The following is an 18,157-nucleotide window of genomic DNA, read 5'->3' on the forward strand; positions in this document are numbered from 1 at the left end:
TATTATTTTTGTGTGGACTATCCCTTTAAGACAGGGGTGTCCAAACTCGGTCCTGGAGGGCCACTCTCCTGCAGAGTTTAGCTCCAACTTTCCTCAACACACCTGCCTAGAAGTTTCTAGTATCCCTAAAAAGACCTTGATTAGCTGGTGTAAGAGTGTTTAATTGGGGTTGGAGCTAAACTTTACAGGACATTGGCCCTCCAGGATCAGGATTGGACACCCCTGCTTTAAGGTCTGTGAGGGATTTGCACTGGAATCACGCACAATAATCACGCAAGTGGAGGAATAGATTTGTAAATAGTGTATAGTATTTGTTAGAGTGTTTCGTTTTGACAACTTTGAATTTTAGCTCTTGATTGAGATGATGCCCATATGCAGGACGTCCTGTTATTGGAGGCACAGGTGAAACGCACACCAAAAGCATCCTGCAGCCTTAGCTCTCACAGCGCCGGTGGTTTATTTGCCCCTTCAGTGTTCTCTGTAACCTGTGCAGTGGACGGGACTGTGTGTGTGTGTGTGTGTGTGTGTGTGTGTGTGTGTGTGTGTGTGTGTGTGTGTGTGTGTGTGTGTGTGTGTGTGAGGGTTCCTGGTCTTGCCGTGAGCTGACTGGTTCAGCTGGCCGTGTTCTGTGTGGCCTGTGCCTTTCCTGTGTCCTCTCTCACTTCCTGTTCTCTTGGACTTTTGTCCTCAGAAGGGTTGGACATTCCTTAATGTTGGTCTGATGAGATTTATGTTTGTTTGCCTTTGATTAAATGCTTATTGGTTTAGTGCTTTATTTGCTTGTGTGTTTCCAGACCACTTTTTCAACTAGCATCTAGGAACCAAAGAAATCGACTCGTTCACTCACTACGTTACCGCTACAATATAGCTTTATATGCAACTAACTGAGGCGTTTCATTAGTCAGTCTTTTAATGTGTCAAATTGGGGAACAATGATGTCAGCGTTTGAGGTGTTGAGATGTGTGTATATATAGGCTAGTGGTGTGTTTTAGGGATTACTTTTTTTAGGATGCATAGGCAGTTCATTGTGACTGAGTTGGATGTGGTGATGTTAGTCATGATGGGGATGTTTGGCCTTTTTATTTGATTGACCAAGGATGAATTTCCGTTACCCTTTGGCTCCATGTACGGTGGAAACCCCATGGGTTTGTTTCCTCTGGGACCAGCATTTTTGAATGCGTTGTATCTGTAATTGCTCTGCAAAACGAGCTGTTTTAAAATACACATTGTATTTGACTCAGTATTTCATTTTTGTCATGTTTAAGGTTTTGCATTTGGGTCGAATATTAACAACATTCCGTTCGTTCTGTGTGTTGTTGATGCCTGTCTTACTGACGATCATCATTACGTAGGCCTATACCATGCATTGAGAAAACGGATGTATCGCTGTCTAATCCTAAATATTTGCCACATTAATTACAGTAAAGAAGTGCTGCAGTATTGCTCCTCTCAATATGCACCATGAACACATTCAGAAGTTGGCCGCTTTGAACGCACATTGTAGAAGTGGGAGGATTTTGATAAAGATAGTGCCATCTAGTGTACGCAAGTTTTTTTTTGTTTTTTGTTCTTGAAACAATGAAGAAATGTAAACTCAAAAACTGGTGGAAATGCTGCTACAGTTTTGAACACTGGAGCTGAAATAAAATGCTAAATTATCAAATGACTTTGTGTCTTATTCAGTAAAACGAAGTTTCTACCACTGTGTGACTGTATTGGTATGAAAACATTCTGCAGAGCTCACTGTATGGCCTGTTAATAAATAAACAAGAATAGGCTAATTTAATTCAGAAACACACACAAAAATGTAATGTTAAAAATATATATATATATATATATATTTTTTTTTTTTACATTTTAGTAAACATTTCTTTGGCTGAAGTTCAATTTCTATATTTAAAAAATATACATTTAAACAATTAACTTGGGGGGCCTTATGATATGATTTTATAGTAGGCTAGGTGCCGTCATATTTTGGGTAATTTAAGCGTAGGCTAGGCTAGGCTATAGGGAACTTATTTTGGAATGTAAAATATGAAACTGTAGTAGCTATGTTTCAGTTTATTTTGAAACTAAATATGTATAATATACACTTTTTGTTCAAAATTAAAACAATTTAAATAGTCAGCATACCACCACTCCTTTGATTCACAATGGTAAGCCACTTATCTTAGATCTGACGGTATGGTTTTGGGGGAAAATTGGGTATACACATCACTCTTGTCGTCATATCCATAAAAAGAGAAAAGTTTGGTGTGTAAGTGGCATCGGTTATTTCTTATTTGTCACAACGCGAGAAAGCTTGAGGTAAATCTCAGGAGAATCAACCGTTTTAAACAAACTCCGAGTCTGCTGGCAGAATGATAATGCGACAGAACTTGTAGCCTAATAAAACCAGAACTTGAAATGTTGTAAAAGCGGAGATGATGGTGTTTTTATTACTCAACAGGTGAGTAAGGTGTTTTATTGAAGATACATTTTTATAGCTCTCAAACAGAGTTGTTAGCATTATCTAAATGTGTGTGAAGTGAAGGGGGCATCCATCCGCACAGTAGGCAGATCCGAAGCACATCCAAAACAATGCTCTTCCGCGAAGAAGAAAGCCATGCAGTTTTGTTTTTTAACTGCTAAAGTTACACAGTGTACCTTTAATAAAAATAAATGCAAATAAATATAAATGAACAATTATTGCAAACCAATCATCAGCAATTAGGCTACTAGCCTATAAAGTTCCTCAAACAAAAAGTATAAACCTACATTATAAAATAAAGTAGGCTATGTGACAATCTGACATTTATGAAAAATGATATTCTGAGAACTCAGTTAAAGCGCAGTTATTCTGTTGACTCTTGTCTGAATGTTTGTTTGTGTGGATTTATTGCGTTCACGTCATCCCGAACCTGTTGTAGGCTATTACTTTTTTGTTGTTGTTTTTTTGGAGACATTAATCCTACGAAAATTATTCTAGTTTAAATTTCCAAACGAAAATTCTTATTTAAAATGGCTTGATTAGAAATAAATGTTCGAAAACATCCAATTTGCTGCTATAGAAAGCACACGTTTGTGTAATAGTGTGTAATTTCTCTATGATGTCAAAAGAGGGCGCTGTTGTCCAGAGTATAACTGGATGTTCACCAAGTCTTATATTGGAATTTGTCTTGTTGTATCTGTTATGTTAGAACAAGTAGAAGGAACTGGTTTTTGTGAGAATCAATGGGAGTGAAATTGGATTTATCAAACATAAATTAATAAACATTAATAAAACCTCAGTCATGTCACACATTAGGTATATAATGATTCATGGGTCAATTCAAATCATTCAAAATAAAATATAAATATTGTTCTGGCATCTTCAGGCTGCAATATTATAACTGCATGATAAATAAATAAATATTGAAATTAAGCACATGGATTTGGGTCTGAAAAGTCCCTTCTTTTATAACTTTTCCATCAGGAAATATCTCATGCCTTGTCTCATGCGAAGTTAAATCATTACTCAAACCATTATTACAATTACAATTATTACAAATATTTTGAATTCAGTTTCATTTTTTTAATTTAAAAAATGTTGGTTTGTAATTTTTCTTTGTTTTAGCAAACGCTTTACAATAAGAGATTAGTTAACATTAATGAATACATTAACTAACAATGAGCAACACATTTTATTAAATGTAATTTTTTTACATGAATTACAATTTAATGAAATATGTCTACTATATAGTCATTAATTAAGGTGTCATTTTTATTTGTATTTTTATTTTAGTACTTCATATTTAAATATTTTTGGCAGCTATTGAACTTTTGTAAATATTATTTTATTTAACTAACTTATTTAATGTTAATAATCATGCTATTACTCTATTAAATGTGTTGGATTGTGCCAAAAAAACAAACAAAATAAACGTTTCAATGAGAAACAAAAACACGTAATGCAAGTAAAATCAAATAAAAACATAAATGCGACTTTATGTCTCATAATCTAACTTGAAAAAATGTGTTTTACTCTGAGGTGGAAACAGGCCTCCATAAAATGAGGTTAGACAGCTTAAAACTTTGGCATAAGGTCATGCATCTTCCCCACCAAAGGTCTTCTAAGGTCTAAAACTCGCACTTGGCCAATGAATAAACGGCCATTTGTTAGTCCCATAATCAAATCAGCCAGAGAGACCCTGATGGAATAATCCTCTCAGGTATCCTCTGGATGACTCTCGAGTCGGGAAACAACATCAAACTGTGACACAACATGTCTGAGGACACGTACACACTCCCCACACACGGCTCTGTCCCTGTTTATCCTTTTTTGTTTTCTCTTGTCTGAGATGGGGGTTTATCCCGGAGGTATAAAAAGATAGTCCTCCATCATCCTGTGCTGAAATGTCCTCATAACCGTCCCCAATCTCTCCATCTGCACTCATCACAGATAACGCTGCGGTCAAGGGTCCAGGTCTTAAGTGTGTACTACATGCACACACAAAACTAAGACGTGCAGGAGACACACATTTCCCTCTCGTCTTCTGTACTGTTACATCCTTTCCTGAGCTTTACTACACCGACGATATGGGAGGAAATCTAAAGTTAAGATCTGACTACCATGATACTTAGAGGAATCATTATGGTTACTAAACTGAGATAGGACAGTTGGGATGCTTGTGTAAGGGTTTTTCAGTGGCAGAATAACTTTGAGCATTGTCTTATCAGTTTGGGCAAATTTGTCACGGCATATTGGTCCGCTGACAATGGCTGTCTTTGTGGAGGAGTCGAACACCGCCGCTGCAGCGGAGGAGGAGAGTCTGTTTGTTTTGCCAAGCCTCAATGGAGGTCATAATGGTCTTCCGACCACACTCTGCGCTCAATCTTGAGCCAATCAGAGCACCAAATTATACAGAGAGACTTGAGGGTTCCTGCAGACAAAATTAACTTTAGTCGCTCACATTCGATTTATTTTTGAAACAAAGCTTTAGAAAGGAAGTTAAATACGGGCGGTCAAAGATCACACACCTATCTGGCATACCATTATGACCACCTTCCTAATATTGTGTCGGTCCCCCTTTTGCTGCCCTGCTCATCCCTGACCCATCGTGGCATGGACTCCACTAGACCCCTGAAGGTGTGCTGTGGTATCTGGCACCAAGATTTTAGCAGCAGATCCTTTAAGTCCTGTAAGTTACAAGGTGGGTCCTCCATGGATCAGACTTGTTTGTTTAGCAAATCCTACAGATGCTCGACTGGATTGAGATCTGGGGAATTTGGAGGCCAAGTCAACACCTCAAACTTGTTGTTGTGCTCCTCAAATCATTCTTGAACCATTTGTGCTTTGTGGCAGGAGCGTTATCCTGCTGGAAGAGCCACAGACACCAGGGAATACCGTTTCCATGAAAGGCTGAACATGGTCTGCAACAATGCTTAGGTAGGTGGTACGTGTCAAAGCAGCATCCACATGGTTGGAGGACCCAAGGTTTCCCAGCAGAACATTGCCCAAAGCATCACACTGTCTCCGCCGGCTTGCCTTCTTCCCATAGTGCATCCTGGTGCCATGTGTTCCCCAGGTAAGTGACACACACACACCCGGCCATCCACGTGATGGAAAAGAAAACATGATTCATCAGACCAGGTCACCTTCTTCCATTGCTCCGTGGTCCAGTTCTGATGTGTATTCTGACACCTTTCTATCAGAACCAGCATTTACTTCTTGAGCATTTTGAGCTCCAGCAGCTCGTCTGTTTGATCGGACCACACGATCCCACCCACTAACCGGTGCCGTGATGAAGAAATAATCAGCTGAATTAGAATCTGTATACTGTAACGTTGCAGTTATTATTTTATACATGTAGAATTACATTTTATTTAAAGCAACTTACAAATGATGAGTATGAAAGCAGCAATAAGTGCAGTCGCAATTTCTTGTTAGTCTTTATTTTAATGTGTTTTAGTTAAACACTTCATTTTGGTGGTACAAATTAGAAATCCTTCTAAGCAGTCTATAAGTAACTTTTCAGCATGCCAACTATCTCTCATTAAAGTATTAGTGGAGTAGTAGACTGGTATGGTTAGGGTTAGTAGAATAAGTTGTAATGTAGTTGCAAAGTTACTTTTAGTCAGCAGAATGTCTAAAGTTATATTTTTATATACAGTATTTTTTCATATTTTACATCTAAAATGAATTTATCACAATATTTTTTTTAAATAATCAGTATATAAGTGTATAAGTGGTAACATTTAAAACTTTTGGAATAAATACAAGCCATGGATTTCTAAAATATTTTTTAAACTTTAAATAGCTAAAAAAACAAACAAAAAAACAATGTGTCTAAACGCTTCAGGGTAAGCTGTGCCAGTAGCTCTGCTGATTATGAACTTTGACTGAAAATTAATTTAAACCTTTTCCTATGAACACGTGAATTAAGCAGGGGAGAAAAAGACCTTAGAATGGGAGTAAGTGCTAAGAAACAAAATAATTTTCATTTGAAAAAATCAAACCATTCACATATTCACCAATTATTAAACATATATTGAATATATATATTGGACACAACTAGGTGCAATTTAAAGTATGCATTATTTCTATGGCCCTGTGTTACAGATACTTTCTTGTAAATTTGCATTTGACACCACACCAGACATCCTTATAAATAATATTGTGATCCTTTCTCTTATTCACTAACTAGTTGCTTATTAGAATGCATATTTCTAGGATATTGGCTGTTTATTAGTATTTATAAAGCATATATTAATGCATATTCTTTTTGAACATATTCTACATCCCTTAATCTCCCCAAACACATTCACTACCTTACTTATATTAATGAGCAGTAATTAAAGTTTAAGGCAAAAGCTATAATAGTCAATAGTTAGTTAATAGTGAGAATTTGACCCTAAACTAAAGGCTGACTGAAACTTTAAGTTAAAAGTGCCAGAGCTTACCCCACGCTATTTAAAACAGAAAGAATTTGCATTGCATTCTCATATTTTTTTGACTCGTATCCACTTCTGACTACTGTCTAATAAATCACTGATCCGACTCTGTATTTTGAAGAGCCAGTTTGACGACGTGTTTGAGGATGACGCTCCTACAGTCAGTTTACAAGACAATGAGTGATCTCATGTCACTTCAGCTTCTGTTAGTATTGTGTGCTTGTTGGGCAATATCAGTGTCTAAGTGTGCTCACCAATAAAGCATTTATTATTACGTACAAACATACAGAGAAAAGGGTGGAGTGAAATACATTCAGGGTGTTGAATGAGTGCTCATTATAGTTTCAAAAGCACTCTGAACAACAAGTGTCAGAAGAGTTTGATGGGTTATGACAGATTGTCTGATCTGATGACATCAGTCATCCACATGCAAAATACAATTTTTCTATAGAAAATAGTTTTTGTTTGGCAACAGCTGTGCTGAAAGGCCTACATCTGAATGCCACTACAATGCATAGCTCATACAGTATTGCTTAAATGTTTTGTAATGGCTCCTTTGTAACACGAGAGTGATCCTCATTGGATCTCGCTGAAGCTCAAATGTGCTGCGTATGAACTTCATTCATTCTTGCAGTTCAAGCGAACATACTTGAGCTTCCGTTTAGCCCAACTGATGTGAGTTGATGAATGTTTTATATGTGAATAAAAGCCTAAATTCAATCTGTTCATCAAAGTGATTGTCTCTTTAGAAAATTTGGACTAAACCGCTCAAATCATATGGATTAGTTTTACAATCTCTGAATTGTATGACGAATGTTTTGAAGTGGAAGTTGCGTAGCTGTCAAAAGGATCTTATTTTGTGTTCTGAAGATGAACGAAGGTCTTACGGGTTTGGAATGACATGAGGGTGAGGAATTAATGACAGAAATTTCATTTTTGTGTGAACTAACCCTGTAACAATTAAGGTAAAATATCCAAAAAAATGACCCACACGCATCAAAAGAATGAGAAGAAATAAGGGCGATGATGTCATTAAAAAAATGTCAAGTTATAGTGCTGCAGAGATATCAACCATAGACAGTAAAAGAAATGGACAGAGCGATCCCATTGACTTCTACGGCGTTAAGTGATGTCAGTAAAGGGGCACTCACTTCCTGATGGCTGAGCGAACTGCGCAGGCTCAGACTGAGCTTGAGGACGTAGATGTGACGTGAGCCTCCTGTCTGACAGCTGTAGGTCTTCTAGTAGTTGTGGAAAGTGAAATCTGAATCCCGTTGTTTAAATATTTTCTCCCGTTGCTTTTGGCTCACTACGGGCTTCTCCCCATTCTTCCCCCTTGACTTTATCAGACTTTATGTCTCCACGTCCCCCCGACTGCCTCATAGACAGTAAAAGATTGTTTCTGAGCGTCTCCTCCTGTCTATACGGTAATTTCTCAACTGTGCGACAGAGTCGCGTTGGTTATGACGCAATCGTTAGCCTATTTTTACAAAAACAGCTTCTGCGGGGCGATAGTGTAAGATACAAGGTAATGGAGCCTTTTATACATTGTCGTGTTTCTTTAGAAATAAACAATGGACAAATGGAGTCTTTAAACGCCTCTGATGTAAAGTTATTCACTGTCAAAGTGACTCAAAAATGAATGGGAGTCAATGGGATGCTAACAGCAGGTGATGGCTTGGTTAGCAATGGCCGCCCCTAGGGGTGGAACGCTTTCCGAGCGCTAGATTACTCTCTTGATATCAACCTTAATTAGCAGTAGCATTACTAGCCCCGGCCCGACAGGTATCGTAATACCAGTCTCGGCCATGGGAGGCGGTATGCGGGCAACATAAACACCAGCCAACCTGGAGTACTTGAACCTGATGTCAATCGTGTGGAAAGTACAGCCCACTACACTGTAAAAAAAATATTGTTGTTTTTTGTTGGTTTAACTTAAAAGAGTAAGTAACCTGGTTGCCTTAAAATTTTGAGTTTATTGAAATAAAAAAATTGAGTTGATACAATGAAGGAAATTTGTTTAATAAATAGAAACTCAAAATATTTTTTTATCTGAACCACATAAAAAATTTGATAAATCATGAAAATAGGACTATTTGGCATGCTTCACTGCGTCATCAGGTATAAAACACACACAATTACCCAATATGCTTACACAATCTTTTAATAATCTTTTAATAAAGGTTGTCGAATCTCAAAAAAAATTTCATTGTATTAACTCAAAATTTTAATTTCAATGAACTCAAAATTTTAAGGCAACCAGGTAACTTTTTTTCTAAATAATTTTTTACAGTGTACTTAATTTCAGTTCAGAGAAGAGAGTGGACGGATGGCCGAAGCCCTTGGCCCCTTTAATGTTTCTGATATGATAAAAATAGACGTTTTTACCTGACCGGAAAAAACGGAAGTGCGGGCGCCTGGCGACTGTGTCACGTCCCGTCATAATAAAAGTCCCGGTACTTGCGAGCCGTTTAGAATAGGCGCCCTCCAGTGGACGAAAAGCTGCATAGTTCACCTTTAAAAGCACTTCTTTTTCACAAGGAAATGTTACAAGACTATGGGGACCAGATTCCAAAGAGGACTAAATTGATCATAAAACCAAAATAAATGTAGTGCATATTAAATCAATAAGCCCCATAAATGCTGGTTAGTCCATAAAAAATATTTATTTTACTATTTGAATGCAGTGGCACAGTAATACTGATGTGATGAGGTCACAGGTTTTGTAGAGTAATTTATAACAGCTCAACTAATCAGAATCAAGGACCAGAACTATCTATTTCTGGGGTGGGACTTTGGCGTTGAACATGCTGATTGGTTGAGCTCACGCAGCATTGTATTTCAACCTAAAAGTCTGCTTCGGTGCGTGCAGTAAGGCCGGCTACACACTTGGCGTTTTATGTCTTTGCACACCAGAAACGTGTCTGACACAGCGCTGCTGCTATGTTAAACATAAATATACAGCCTACTGATTTACTATTCAAATCAACAATGGAGTTTAAAAAATACGACCAATGGACCGGCGACGAGGTTCAGGCTTTATTACGTTTATTTGCGGAGGACGAAATCCAGTGGGAACTGTAAAGTTGACGTATCTTTGACTAATCTGAATGGTACTTTAGACGACAGTGAAACGCAGACAGTAGCTGGTTTGGGCTGGGAAAAGTTCCTGGTACAAATAGTTTTGGGTAATTTCGGTGGAAACGGGGCTTAACTGTTACTGACGTGGTCATACTCAATTCTAGTCAGAATATGAGTCTTATGCTCCATTGGGCTGTGATTATGGGGCGTGTTTCAACCGAACCAGGAAAGACATCAAATGGATAGACCTACAACCAATCAGAGCAACGAAGCGACGTCAACAGAGCTCAACTGCACTGTGCTGCCAAGTCCGCGTTTTTCCCCCACGGATTATTTTCTATGTCCGCGGGTTGAAGCGACTATTATGTGATATATAGACCCATGAGTGTGAATTTTAGCATGCAACCTTGTCAAAATAACACACATTTTACCCCACAAACACCATTTTTTTCCGGAGAACCCCCCGAGAAGCTATTGTTTAGGGCTAGTAGTTGGCGGGTTTTGTTGAAAAAACTTGGCAACCCTGACTGAACACTTGCTGAAATAAATAATCTTTGCCGGTGTTGTAAAAAAATACAAGAATTTAATGATACACAGAGCACTTACCCAACATGATCATCATTTCAGAGAGAAATTGTGAAGGTGAATGCAGATACGAACAAGCTCTCCGTTTAGGATTTGAACAAATATAACCCAAGCCCCTTTGATGACGTGATGATTACGTTACTGTTGATCATCTGTCCGCATCGTCTAAAGCCCGCCCTGATGATTTCATTGGTCTGAACAGTTTCTGTTCGGGGATAATTACTCCTCTACGGAGCTAGGCCAGACCGAACTGCCCGACCTAAAAAATTTGTCGGCGGGGCTAAATTCGGTTGGCATCCAGGCTAGCTTAACTGCAATTTGAGGTTTTTGAACAAGATTTTTAGAAAAAAGTAATCGAGACGGCCCAATGAACCTCACCTGTAAACCTAACCGGCAGAAACAGGATTGCATTGCGAGTGTGTTAACGTCACCATTGCGTATTTTGGTGGCTCCTAATTCCTTTATAAATGAAATCTCTCCTACTTCAACTTCCTGGTGAGCATCCATATCGGTCATGCGTCTGATTGATACCCGTGTCTGTTCCACGCTGCTAAATGGCCTGTAACAGGGTTGCTGGTTGGAGCAATATGTGAATCAGTCATGATAAAGCCGACAGTCAGAGACCCAAGTCTGTGTTCCCCTAGCTCTCTGACCCTGCCTCAGCATGATTGGTCACTCTTGATGGGGTCAGAGGTCAGGGCTGGTGTGATCCTGTGACTGCTCTTGCCTGAGAGGGTCAGTCAGGGCACATACAATCACACACCAACACAGAGTCTCATACTCAGACATTTAAACATAAAGACACAGACACATGAGTCTGCTATGTTTGAAATAGGAAGGCTGTAAACAATCTTTTATCAGTATTAAGCTGGAATTCGACCCTTTTTCTCTGCCTTGAGTTGAAGAATGAAACAAACATGTGCTCTTCACGCTTGGTTGTACTCTAATCCATCCATTGTACACAAGCTCTCTTCGTGAACAAAGATTTTTTAACAGTATAACTGTCATAGCTTAGGGTTCATGAAGCATGTGTTACAAAAGGGAAATCTTCCATGTAGGCTATGAAGGTCTCACCTGATAGCGTCTTTGTTGAGATAAACATCATCGTGTCAATTACCAACCGCTTGCTCAATGAATATGATAAAAAAAATAATCAAAATTGCAACTGAAAGCAGAGGCTAATGGGATGTTATTTTGGTATTTGCTTAGGTAAGCAACACTACTATTATAGTTCATGCTGTTTGAAGTCCGAAATTTAAACAAACACTTAAAGGCCCACTGAAATCAAAATGAAGTTGAATGACAAAATGACAAAATTTGCATTTAGGAGATTGAAAACTTACAGTATCTCACTTCAGTTAAAACGAATCTCAGATTTTGGTGACATCATCGCAGACTTCACCTTCTCGTCAAATCTTCTGTCCAATCAAAATGCTCTCTAGAATCTAAAGCCCGCCCCCTAAATCGGTCAGTTGTTAACACACATTTACTAATTTCTACATAAAGGCACACAGCACACTATATATGTGATAGGAAACCATTCAGTGTAAATATGCTTTCATTTGAGGCGAATAAAGTCTGTTTTACGTTAGTTTCACACACCAACGGCTCTGGTCTAAAGTTAGACTACAGACACGAGAGCGTTCCAAAGCACTTCAGTGGGCCTTTAAGTATAGTGAGGTTTTAATCTTGCCCAAACTGTTTTGCTGGGTGGTATTAGAGGGCTTTTGGAAATTGTTCAATAGGCTGAGAGACCAGCATAATCTATCATATAACACCTTAGGAAACCCACTACCATCAACCTAGAATACCATAGGAACCACCCTAACAATGGTGCAGCAACCACCCAAAAATCCCTAGGAACCCCCTAGCAACCACCCATAACACCCTTGAAGGTACCAATAAGCAACCTTCTATAGCAAACCCCATAACACCCTAGAAACCCAGCAAACCTTCAAATTGTCATTTGAATTGAATTGACTCCGCCCTACAGGAAGTTGAATTGGAATTGGAATGACAGGAAGTGGAATTAAATTCCTGACAATTCAAAGAAATTCCACACAGTCACACACAACAGAAAGAATGTGTTGAATATCACACACATTCAACACTGCAAATAATTATATGTTCAAAAAGTTATGACAACGTATGTTTTTACATTGTTTTAACTCATCAAAATAAGTTAAGAAATGTTAAACTTGTTTTTATTAGTTATACAAGATGTAACTTAATTTTTTTAAGTTAGTTTAACATAATTTAAGTTGAAATGACTTAAACATCCAAGTCGATTGTACTGCAAAAGTTCAAAAATTGCCTTTTTTTTTTTACAGTGAATGTTAGGAAGGTTACTTTAGAAATGTAATCGCTTACTGTTATAAGTTACCCATTATAAATGTGGTTTGGATTACTTTATCAATGCAAAGTCATTTCCTTTTAATATGATTAACTGAATTACACATTTTACCTCAGTAATACAACAATAACACTTTAATAATTTATATATACATACATATATATATATATATATATATATATATATATATATATATATATATATATATATATATATATATATATATATATATATATATATATATATATATATATATATATAAAACCAATAAGTAAAAAACACTTCCTGGTAAAAAAAAAACCTACTTAATTCCACTTCCTGTCATTCCAATTCCAATTTAACTTCCTGTGGGGCGGAGTCAATTTAATTCAAATTACAATTGGGAGGTTTGCTGGGTTTCTAGGGTGTTATGGGGTTTGCTAGGAGGTTGCTAACTGGTAATATATATATATTACAACACTAAACCACAATTTTGGTAAGAAAATATACACACTATTTTAATTATCACCTTAATTTTATTATATTATTTTTTGGTGAAAATGTCAAGGCCCATGATTAATTTTTTACACTGTCACTCCTCAACCCTGCATACATTTTGTTCTAAAATAAAGATAATGATCAATTGAAATAAATTACTCCCTCATCATTGTTTAATTAGTTTTGTACCAATGTTATTTTAATTTCAAAGTAATAAAATAACACAAAGTTGTTGTAAATGCAGTTATCATTAATTCCAATGCAAAACTCACTGATCAACACTGATGATCTAATTCTCAATCGCTCCTCAAAGGTTTTATCATCGAGTCTGCAGCGTTCTGCTCTGAAGTGTCTTTCCTGAAACACTAAAGATTCTCTCAACAGGTGCAGATGAAGCTGCTATGGCAAGATGGACATGTATATTAATTTATTTAAAAAATTCTTGAATTTCTTCCTTTAATTCAAATTCGAATTGTAATTCTAGATCCTGTTTTTGACATCAATTCAAATTCAAGAATTGAATTGGAATTTAGGAGTCATTCTCAATTCAGTTCTGAATTGTGCACAAGCCTGCCCAATACCCCCTAGCAACCACCCATAACACCCTAGAAACCCCCTAGTAACCAACCGTAACATCCTAGAAGGTGCCAGTAATCAATCCTCCAACAACCACCCAATACCCCATAGCAACCACCCAGAGTACAATAGAGGGCCCCTAGCAATCACCCATAACACCCTAGAATGGTGCCAGTAATCAGTCCCCTAACAACCACCAAAAACCCCATAGCAACCACCCAGAGTATAATAGAAGCCCCCTAGCAATCACCCATAACACCATAGAAACCCCATAGCAACCAGCCATAACACCCTAGACGATGCCTGTAAGCAATCTCCTAACAACCACCCACAAAACCATAGACACCCCCCAGCAACCAACCATAACACTAGAATTTGCCAGCAATCAATCCCTTGACAACCACCCAATGCCCCCTAGCAATGACAAAAAAGGCAGGTCCAAGGCACTCAGTCAGATGTAAACGAAGGATAAGGAAAGAATTAAAAAGCCTTTATTAGGTATGGCTTAAGTCATTTTAAAATACAAGAGCCAACATGTTTCGACCAACAATGGTCTTCATCAGGGCAAAGCAACTCAAAGAATGAGAATGATACCAACTTATAAGTTAAACCCTACCCATAAACCGACAACATTCAATTAGCCTAATAAGGTCTAATACAATAAATTAACCCAATGAGGCAATTAGGTCTACAGGATTGGGGATACCAACGTAATGGGCAAAAAACTAAACAAAAACCCTTTATCATAGGCTACCTGGAGAGGAAAACAAAGGAAGAATCACAAATTAGAAAGAAACAAAACCCAAAGAGAGAAAAGCTAAAGTAAGAAATACAAAGCAAGACCATCATAAAGACAGAAAATACATCATAAAAATACTTGAACTCTATGTCCTCGTTCAGACCTGGATAACAAAGCGCATCCAGCTGATGGATCCAAAACAACTGGCGCTGGTTAAGTTTGCCGATCCTATCACCTCCTCTATCCAAAGGTCTCACATGCTCCAAAACCTCTATTTTTAGTAGGGATTCATTCTTACTGTGCATATATAAAAAATGTTGAGCCATCTGATAATCAGGATTACTGGTACGAATAGCATACTTATGCTCCGCCAATCGATCACGCAGACGTCTTTTAGTATGACTAACATAAAACACATCCTTACATGGGCAAGATAAGTGATAAATGACAAATGTGGTGGTACAGTTTATGAAAAAACTGTATATATACCCTCTAGCAACCACCCAGAGCACAATAGAACCCCCCTGGCAACCACCCATAACACCCTAAAAAAAACCTAGCAACCAACTAACCATAACACCCTAGAAGGTACCAGTAATCAGTCCCCTAACAACCACCCAATACCCCCTAGCAACCACCCAGAGCACAACAGAAACCACCTGGCAATCACCCACAACACCCTAGAAAACCCCTAGCAACCAACCAACCATAACACCCTAGAAGGTGCCAGTAATCATTCCCCTAACAACCACCCAATACCCCTAGCAACCACCCAGAGCACAATAGAACCCCCCTGGCAACCACCCATAACACCCTAAAAAAAACCTAGCAACCAACCAACCATAACACCCTAGAAGGTGCCAGTAATCAGTCCCCTAACAACCACCCAATACCCCCTAGCAATCACTCAGAGTACAATAGAAGTCCCCTAGCAACCACCCATAACACCATTGATCCCCCTAGAAACCACCAAGAGCACAATAGAACCCCCTAGCAACCACCCATAACACCATATATACCCCCTAGCAACCACCCATAACACCCTAGAAACCCCCCAGCAACCAACCATAACACTAGAATTTGCCAGTAATCAGTCCCCTAAAAACCACCCAATACCCCCTAGCAACCACCCAGAGCACAATAGATACCCCTAGCAACCACCCATAATACCCTAAAAAAAACCTAGAAACCAACCAACCATAACACCATAGAAGGTGCCAGTAATCAGTCCCCTAACAACCACCCAATACCCCCTAGCAACCACCCAGAGTACAAAAGAAGCCCCCTAACAATCACCCATAACACCCTAGAAACCCATAGCAACCAGCCATAACACCCTAGCCTAAATGCCAGGAAGTAGTCACCTAACAACCACCCAATACCCCTTAGCAACCACCCAGAGCACAATAGGAACCCCCTAGCAATCACTCATAATGCCCTAGAAGGTGCCAGTAAGCAATCCCCTAACAACCACCCAATCCCCCTAGCAACCACCCCAGAGCACAACAGAAACCACCTGGCAATCACCCATAACACTCTAGATACCCCTCAGCAATCGGCTATAATGCCCTAGAACAGGCATTATCAATTCACAGAAATTCAATTTGGCCAACTGAAAAATGTTGATGTGATCCGTCACTAGAAAAATTTCAATTGGGGCCTGAATTATTATAACGTTTTTTTTACAGCGTAATCAAACACACCTGAGCCAGCTAATTAACCTCTTCAGGATTAATAGAAAGCTCCAGGCAGGTGAGTTTAATCAGGGTTGGAGCTAAACTCTGCAGGACAGTGGCCCTCGAGGACCAGGGCTGAGAACCCATGCCTTAGAAGGTGCCAGTAAGCAACCCCCTAGCAACCACACAGAACACCATAGAAACCCCCTAGCAACCACACAGAACACCATAGAAACCCCCTAGCAACCACCCAGAACACAATACAAACCCTCAACAACCGCTCACAACACCCTAGAACCCCCTAGCATTCTGGTGCTGGGCTGTACATGTGCAAGCACCACTTTCATGTAGCAGAGATAGCCAAGATGCGATCAGTGGTCATGGTCATCGATCAGTTCTGTCAAGCGTCTGCTTAAAGCAAACCTGACTTTCTAGTGTACAAATCTAAGCACAAGCTCCATTACGACAGGTGATGTTGCGTACACAATGTTGTCAGGTCAGGTGTGGTTACTTGGAACGATATCTAATAATCATCATTGGAAAGAATGATGCCTCACCCCATGAATAGAGCTTCATGAGAGGTGAGGATGCCCTGCTGCTTGTTTTCACAGAGGGCGTGTGCTAAAAGCAAAATATAACAACAACAAGGCTCATCAAATTGTTGTGGTCATATGACGTGTTTCTTGAATGTCTTTGGAGGTGTTTTTAAAGAACACACCATAACAAAGAACTCTCCAAAATCAGAAATTTCCATCTGCTATGTTTTGTTCATTGATTGATTTCCTGACACCCTCTCACAAACCTGAATTTACCATCCTCTCCTCTCATAACCAGACCCAACGCCTAACACTGTTGTTGACTCTTGTTTGTTTGGTTTCTGTCTTCATCTTTCAGACTCAACATACAGGCTCTGTCACAAAACACAAAAAATGTCACTGGGTGTGAATCGTCACTGGTCTCACGATTCAATTCGATTACGATTATCATGCCAATGATTTAATTCGATATTATAATGCATCACGATTTGTTGCGTCCTCAATTTTCACTATTACTGCACATTGGTTTGAAGTGTAGTTCAGTGAATACAAGCAGTCAGATATACGGTATATGAACTCTCTTTTTAAGTGTTCTGCTCCAAGAAAGTAGCCTGGCTCTGCCCTCCTAAGTACTTCCGCTCAATTTTCATTTTCCTTCAGTACTACGTCTGGGACTGCTGTGTAGTCTTAGGTTTTCTCCGAACAAATTTTTACCGGTCCAATCAGCGAACAGAGGGAGTGGCTGAGAACGATGATGTTGATGTTGAGCGCTGGTTTGAGATGTAGTTCAGTAACGGCGCGGAGAAAGATGCAAACTAAACCATTCATTGCATTGTGGCACCGCTGCCGAACATCCAGAAGTTAAAGCCTGAGCTATAACAGTCTTTGCTGGGGTTTGTTGGTGGCCATGATGTTGTGGCCCTCCAACGGTAAATTCGGGAAAAGTTTGATTTTCCAGATCGCTTCGTTTGTGATGAAGGAGTTGGCTGAAGCTATTCGGACGGGAACTGTTTCTCGTGGGGTCGGAAGGTATTGCCATCATTTAAGTTACAGGGACTGGTCAGTTATTTTATTGCCGTTCGTCTCTCACCACCCGCGTAAAAATCCCCGGCCGAGTTACCGACTGCTTTTGACAAACGCAAGGTTGTGTTGATGTAACAGCTGTCCGAATCCACATCTCTGAGTTTTCAACAATATATCACTTCAAAATTCACTGTTTGTA

The sequence above is a fragment of the Pseudorasbora parva genome, chromosome 13 (genome assembly GCF_024679245.1).
Source record: "Pseudorasbora parva isolate DD20220531a chromosome 13, ASM2467924v1, whole genome shotgun sequence".
In the NCBI taxonomy this organism is placed as follows: domain Eukaryota; kingdom Metazoa; phylum Chordata; class Actinopteri; order Cypriniformes; family Gobionidae; genus Pseudorasbora; species Pseudorasbora parva.